Below are 8,242 nucleotides of genomic sequence, written 5' to 3' on the forward strand. Positions count from 1 at the left end.
GCAGAAACCTTTGACCACGAGCACAGTTCCAGGATCTATGTACGGCTCCTCAGTACTTCTAGTCCAATTGTAAAATTGCATGGAACCCACAGGAAACAGAAGGAAGCCAGATTGTTGAGGACTCAGACATTAATTAATAAAGGTTTGTTGGCTTTGAAGTAGAGAACACCGAACTGTTGTGGTTCTGGGAGAGATGAGAAGACACGGAATTGGAAGTGAAAGAAGGAGGTCATAGATCTCAATTCCTGCCTGTGACCAAAAATAGAAAAAGGACTGGATTCCCTTTGCATATTTTTCTATCTTGTCATGTAGATGTGCCATTTGTATTAATTATCTCTTTTCATTTTCCCTTCTTACCAGTGTGATTGTATGCAAGCTGTCCATGGTAATATTTCAAATGTAATCTCTAGGTTACAGAATAGTCAAATGAATGTGGCTGGACTTAAGGAATCAATATAACTGATTCAGTGCCTGAGACTGCCTGTTTATTCCATTTTGGGGAAAGAGTGAGAACTTTTTCACTTGTAAGTGTAGCCCTGTAGATGGGTGAAAATGTGGAGTTGTTGTGTTGTTATATGGAAGTTCCAATGTGAGTAAATGGTTTATGTGGAAGTTGAGGAACTGAAAGTGTGAAATCTCCCTGTTATCAATTCATTGCCTTTTGATTCAAATCTACCCTGTATGTGCCCTAATTGTTGATACTGGAGGTCATAAGTGTTTCATTTTTGCCATGTGGCACATTTGGCTCCACCTTTGTCAGTTAGTGCACTGTTGGTTTTGGCCAGCAAACCCTGAGATGGCGAATGGACAGATTACTCCAGGCACCTTCATAGGAGAAAGGAGAGGCCTGGAGACCAGACACTCTAGCGGCAAAAGGCCTCCAGCCAAGCTTTGCTTCCAGTTTCATTGGGGTCATATCAATACAGCATGTGCAAGCACAAAGCAAGGAGGAAAGTGTAGCCTTAATGGTCAGGACAGTAATATATGGGACAGCGTATGGTAGGGCAAGGAGGTAGGAGTTCAAGAAGTACATGAGCACCACATGTGCCTGTTTCTCCTTGAAATTTAAACATTTACTTCCTAGATGAGAACCTTGAGCCACAGTAAGAATGTGGCCACTTTCAGCTAAGAAATTTCAATGGAGGCATAAATTTCTGGGCATTCCTCCTTTGTTTTTCAATTAGTCTCATCCAGGGAGGTGTATGCAAGTCAGATTTCATATATGCAGACACTTAATTCCTACATAGCACCAGAGGGAACACAGCAAGACATATAAGGAGAAAAAGCTTTTTTCTTTTTGTGTTTTTTTTTAAATATTTTATTTATGTATTTGTCAGAGAGAGATGAGTGAGCACAAGCAGGGAGAGTGGCAGGCAGAGAGAGAAGCAGACTCTCTGCTGAGCAGAGAACCCAAAGCAGGACTCCATCCCCAGATTCTGGGATCATTACCTGAGCTGAAGGAAGGCATTTAACTGAGTAAGCCACCTAGGTGTCCCATTTTTGGTGTTGTTTCCCCCTTGACCTTATGATGCTATTGACAGCGGCCAGAGAAGACTTAGTTTCCCTTGCCTTTGGGTGAATGAGTATGGCATTGTAACAGGTTGTGTACTAGAGTGCTGCCTCCCAGGAAATCTTGTCAGTTCTCTAGTGAGAGTTTTCCTACCCAAGAGGCTTGGTCTGCAGCCTATTGGTGAATTTCTTACCTTCCTGGGGACTCTGGTCCCACCTTGTCCAATAAACAGAATGTCAGTCTTATTCTTTCATCTGTATTCTGTCTTTTGGATGCTCTACCTCAGCCCTAGATGTAAAGTCTGCTTCCTATATCTTCTACTTCTGGTTTCCATAGAGCTTTCTTTTATCTCTTTCATAATTAAATACGTCTTTCTTAATTTCCCTGTTAACATGAGTGATGTGGTTTCTGCCTCCTGACTGGACACTGCGTGATACAAACATCTAAACTGAACTATATGTTGGGGGAGGGCATTGCACTGCTCACAGGATGAGGGCATTGCACTGCTCACAGGACTGCTCAAATTTATCAAAATATTTATCCGAACAATAAAGTCATAATTATACTCTTTGGGATCTTTGTATATTTTAAAAATACTCTATGTGTTAATATATTATCTGGCATGTTCATCTCCTCTTACAGTCTACCTTGTGGCTTTATGACACTGGATTCCTTTTAGATGGGCTATGGGTATGTTTCCTTTGAAATGGAGAGGAAACGAAGGTATGGATGTGATAGGAATTATCCACACAAAAAAAGAGGAATCTTTTGAAACTAGTGGACCAGCTGCCCATGTAATTCCAGAAAGAATGGTTAAAACCATCATTCTTGGGAGGAGTGAGGTCAGCATCATGGCAGAATGAGTCCTTCCCTTTGTCTCCCCCTTTCTGTTTACAACGAGTAGGATTCCAAAACCCAACAAAGGTTCCTCTGGACAGCACATGAGACACCAAAGAGATCCATCCATATTTACATCTGAGAGGGTGTGGATTGGTCTTCAGGGAGACCAGAGCCCAGGCAGCTTGGTGGGGCCTGTTACCCTGGCTTTTACAGTGGTGGTAATGCTCACCTGTGACTCCTGGGGTCAAGAAGGTGGGGGTGGATAGAGGTGAGTGAAAGGCTATTTGTCCCTTGGGCTATGACTGGAGGACCCCATAACTGTGAAGCCACAGAGTAGGGTCCTCTGAGGTAGGACATCTGTGACCAGGAGGGGACAGTGGGGGGGAAGGAAAAGGCAAGGGAAGGAAGGAGGCAGACAAGAAGAAACACTTTATTCACTGTCTGCCCTGAGAGTTCAGCAAGAGAGCTCCCAGCTCCGTGGGATTCATGAACTTGAGGATCCTCCTCCTGGAGTGTGGGTCATGCCCCAAACCCAAAGGACTTAGTACATATTGCCCCCTCCTCAGTTGCCAGTCTTCTCCTTTTTTTTTTTTTCTTTCTTTTTTTTTTTTTTTTTTCTTTGAGCCTGGTCTATACAGCTACCAGGGCTACTATGGTAAGAGAAAGCAAATATCTTCCCCCATTCTGTGGGTTGCCTCTTTGGTTTTTTGACTGTTTCCTTTGCTGTGCAGAAGCTTTTGATTTTGATGAAGTCCTAAAAGTTTATTTTTGCTTTTGTTTCCTTTGCCTTTGGAGACATACCTTGAAAGAAGTTGCTGTGGCTGATATCAAAGAGATTATTGCCTATGTTCTCCTCTAGGATTCTGATGGTTTCCTGTCTCACGTTGAGGTCTTTTATCCATTTTGAGTTTATCTTTGTGTATGGTGTAAGAGAATGGTCGAGTTTCATTCTTCTACATATAGCTGTCCAGTTTTCCCAGCACCATTTATTGAAGAGACTCTCTTTTTTCCACTGTATATTTTTTCCTGTTTTGTCAAAGATTAATTGACCATAGAGTTGAGGGTCCATATCTGGGTTCTCTACTCTGTTCCACTGGTCTATGTGTCTATTTTTATGCCAGTACCATGCTGTCTTGGTGATCACAGCTTTGTAATAAAGCTTGAAACCAGGTAACGTAATGCCGCCAGCTTTATTTTTGTTTTTCAACATTTCCTTAGCGATTCAGGGTCTCTTCCTATTCCATACAAATTTTAGGATTATTTGCTCCAGCTCTTTGAAGAATGCCGGTGGAATTTTGATCGGAATGGCATTAAAAGTATAGATTGCTCTAGGCAATATAGACATTTGAACAATGTTTATTCTTCCGATCCAAGAGCATGGAATGGTCTTCCATCTATTTGTGTCTTCTTCAATTTCTTTCATGAGTGTTCTGTAGTTCCTCAAGTACAGATCCTTTACCTCTTTGGTTAGGTTTATTCCTCAAACTCAACACACACGAAGCAGATAATCACGCCAAAAAATGGGCAGAAGACATGAACGGACACTTCTCCAAAGAAGACATACAAATGGCAACAGACACATGAAAAAATGTTCATCAGACAAGGGGAGGTGAACCATGAGAGACCATGGACTCTGAAGAACAATCTGAGGGTTTTGAAGTGGTGGGGGTGGGGAGATTGGGGTACCAGGTGGTGGGTATTATAGAGGGCATGGATTTCATGGAGCACTGGGTGTGGTGAAAAAATAATGAATACTGTTTTTCTGAAAATAAATTAAAAAAAAAACAGAAACAAATACAATTAAAAAAATTACTTTAACTTTTATTTGTCTGAGAAACTCTTCATCTCTCCTTCTATTCTGAATGATTCACTTGCTGGATTCTTGACTGCAGATTTTTTTTTTTTCCTTTTAGCACATTGAATGTATCACACCATTCCATTCTGACCTGCAGAATTTCTATTAAAATTTCCACTGAGTATATGTGAAAATGTTGAATCACTATATTCCACACCTGAAATGAATATAACACTCTATGTTAACTATAGTAGAATTATTTTTCTTTATTTTTAAGGTAGGAGAATGTGGTTATCCTGAGAATAAAGCCAATTAGCTAACTTACATGCTCACCCAATTTCCAAGCAACTATAAGGTGCCCATCTAGGAAAAATAGTGCTGGCAAGTTCACCTACTTGAGGACTCATAACTGTTGATCCTGAGAACATGTATGGAATGAGTTCTGTCTGCGTATGGAAAATATGAGATTCCTTCTGTCTTTGCATTTCTTGATAGAATCTCTGTGATGTACAGCACATTGTAGTTAATGTTGATTTAATAATAAAAAGGAGCTTTCTTCCTACTATCTTAGAGACAAGATTCTGAGTTGGAAGATTATGGTTTTCATTAAATTTCCCCTACATGACTGAAGATTTATGAGTAAGACCTGTTAAGATTAGCCAAACACAGCCCAAATGAGCTGAACTCCCTGAATGCCAGATTAAATACATGCTTGTTGTTATAGGCCACTGAGATTTCCATGTCTGTGTTACACAGCATTATGGCAGTAATCTGCACCTTGCACATAAAATCAATATATTAACCAAACTAAACAACCAATTAAAAAAAAAAAACAAACCTGTGTGTACCTGAAGTCCCTTCTCTCCATGCCTCCAAACTCTCCTTATCCCCAAATCTCCTCACTCAGCTGGGTCTACTTTCCAAACCTCTCTGACACTGGAGTGCTTCCTTCTCACCACACTGCCCCTACATGAATGTAGGAGGCCATCCTCTCCACCCCATAACTACATCCAGCCTCCAGTCTTTCTCACCTTCCATACACCTTCCATTAGAGCTGCCAAAGCAAACCTGCCCTCAAACCTTACTCCACTGTTCTGTTTAAAATCCCCTCAGCCCTGAATCTAAATGGCATAAGAGCACATGAAGCCTTTGAAGGTCTGGTATTACCACCCCCACTACCCTGCAAACAAAACTCCTATCCACTTCCTACCCAATCCCACTATTATCAGCACCTGTCAGGGAGGACACAGTCCAGGCCCAGGACAATTGGGTTGACTGCTCAGAATCACAATCACTATGCTGTGTATGCACCACACAGATCCATCAACCAGAAGGTCATTTCAGAACACTGTCTGCTTCATTCAAAAGTCTGCTCAAGTGTGTGTTACTCATGGACTTCTCCTGATAAATCCCTTCTCTGTGCACCTTGACCTGGAACACCTCTATATTCCGGATAGTCACTTCTCACCACCGTCCTATTCACCTCCACACCAATCACATGGCCTCTCTCTCTGCCCAGACTCACCAGCCACACTCCTCCCTCAAGTGACTCACATGGGTATTCTTCTGCTTGGAAATCTCATCTCTAAATATTTATTTGGCTTAGTCTCTAGTCACTACCATCTAACATTGTCTATAATATATTTGGTTATTTATTGTCCATATACAGGGAAGGGACCTTTATTTGTTACACTGAGATATCCAGGTTTAGACAACAACATCTATCATGTACCAGGAGTTCTGTATTTTAAAACTGAATAAATGAAGAGTGAAAGACCCTCCTTTCCCTCTTGTATAAATGGAAGGCTATTAACTTAGACCCTGAGGTGGCTCCAAATTCCAATAATGCAGATCTCTAAATATAGATCAACAGCCCACCTGCCACCTTCACTTCCAAACCGGCCTCGTCATAGAAGATTCCCATTCTGAAGAAGCAGGTATACAGCCTGTTGTCGAAAGCCTGGACATTGTGGATGTGCACTGCAGCCTTCCCCTGGGTGAGGAAATCCTTCACCAGTGAGGTTTGCCCTCTGTACCCAGCCAACTGCTCTTCTCTCTGCTCCCGCTGGTTTTGATAGATGAACACTGCTTCTGAGAACTTAGAGTGGAACCACTGCAGCTCCATATTCTCCACATCCCTGGCCGGGGACACAAGACATGGCAGCGTGATATCCCCACCCAGCACTGCCACAATGGGTTCTGAGGGGCCAATCAACATAAACTCCTCTGTGGATACAGGCAGAGGACTGAGAAAGCTGGAAAGATGCAGGACAGGGAAGGGAGCACACCGACAGGAGGGAGGCTCTGACTGAGGGACTAAGCTGTGACAACTCCTAATGGGACAATTTTATCCTACATCTTTGAAACACAGCAATGATGTCAAAGAGTCTCCTGAGCAGCCTGTGTTCCTGACTCCAGGCCCTTCCATGAAGGACTATCTAAACTGGTACTTCCAACCTTCCACAGGCATCACAGTCACTGGGAAGGCTTGTGAAAAACAGACTGCTGGACTCTACCCCAAACCTCCTGGTTCAGGAGGTCTGGAGTGGGTCCAAGAATGTGCATTTCTAAGGAGGTGGTGAGAAGTGATACTGATGTCCCAGGGACCACACTCTGAGAACTACAGCTCTACCCTGCCTTCTCTAAGGACAGGACTGAAAACTCACCAAAGAGCACTACTGTGGCTTAGTGGTAACATCCTACTCATTATACCACATCTGGAACGTCCCTACATCCACTCCTAAATTTATTATTTTTGCCCATGTCATTTTTTTTTCCACTGGGTTATATGTGCACTAAAAATTAGACCTCTCAGCTACTTCCATTAAAACCTGCCTTCACTCCATTACTCACAGTACCCAAATCACTACCTGTTCCCAAAGAGGGCTCATCCCACTGCCCCCAGCCCCTTGCAGGCCTTGGTCTTCTGAGACCTGGTAGATATGACACACCAGGACACTTCTGTAGGACAAACCCCAACAGACAACCAAACACTGACTTCTCAACTCCTGTGCTACTCAAATTTGGCTGAGTTACTATCTGTCTCACCTGGGGGATGACAATTACTAGTTTCCCTGTGACATCCTCTCTCTAGTCAATGTCTGTGAACCTTTAAACCTGTAACCAAAACCATGTCCCCCCCTCTACCAAAGCATTTCAATGCTTCTGCAATTGCCCAAGTGATCCCAAGCCCATTAAGGAAGACCCTCCCTGCTCTCTGATCCCCAACTCCTGCTTCTCTCCCCCTCATTCATTCTGCTCCAGCCAGCCCTGGCCTCCTCTGCTCCTTGAACACCGAAGCACACTGCCAGCTTTGCCTGGCTGCTCCTCACTGTGGAGAACCTCTTTCCAAGGGATCCAGACAGGCTCCTCCCACCTCCTTCATATCTTTGTTCCCATCTCACTGCATACAGTGATCACCTTATGGAGAACTGCTGCCTGCCCACTTGCCATCCTGCTGCCCTGACTGCCCCACCTGCTCTATGTCCTTGTCCCATGCTCTTCACTCCTCTAACAGACATAGATTGTATGGGGTTGTGGTATTTCATACTCACTGTCCTGTCAGAATGTAAGCTTTATAAAGACAGAAACTTTCTGCTTTGTACACAGACTAGCACCTAACCTGTACTCAAATAAAAGTACCAGTAAAGTTAGGAAACAAAAATCCAATGAAGCCAGGAGGCAAAAAATAAAGAGAAAATTATTTTCATACTATTCATAGTGAAATTCACATTTTTTACTTTATAAGACATAAACTGTTAGAGAACTGTCATGCTCCCCTGGCTTATTTTGAAGTTCTGGGATTGTTCTTATGTGTTTAATTTCAAATAGCAGTTGGAGCATCTCCAGAATCTGTCTAGAGCCAGGGACTCCACCAAGCCATCTGTCCTGATGAAGACACCCGCAGAGCTCTGGGTGCTCTCACCCATGCCAGGGACACACAGGGCAGGGGAGAAGACACTCACCTGCAGAGCCCCAAGTAGGCAGCTAGAAGAGGAGAAGCAGGGAGGGGAGATGGGAGAACAAAGAGCCCCTGCAGCAATCTTCCATTTCCTCAGATCTGGGGAGACACAGGGCAGGAGGCAGGTGAGCACCTC

At 43.3% G+C, this 8,242-nt stretch overlaps 1 pseudogene; it reads right to left on the reverse strand.

Annotated features, from left to right (window-relative positions):
• Positions 1-7,598, reverse strand: part of LOC122899895 — a 92,048-nt pseudogene extending 84,450 nt beyond the window's left edge.
• Between the last annotated feature and the right edge of the window lie 644 nt (positions 7,599-8,242).

The sequence above is a fragment of the Neovison vison genome, chromosome 1 (genome assembly GCF_020171115.1).
Source record: "Neovison vison isolate M4711 chromosome 1, ASM_NN_V1, whole genome shotgun sequence".
Classification (NCBI taxonomy): Eukaryota; Metazoa; Chordata; class Mammalia; order Carnivora; family Mustelidae; genus Neogale; species Neogale vison.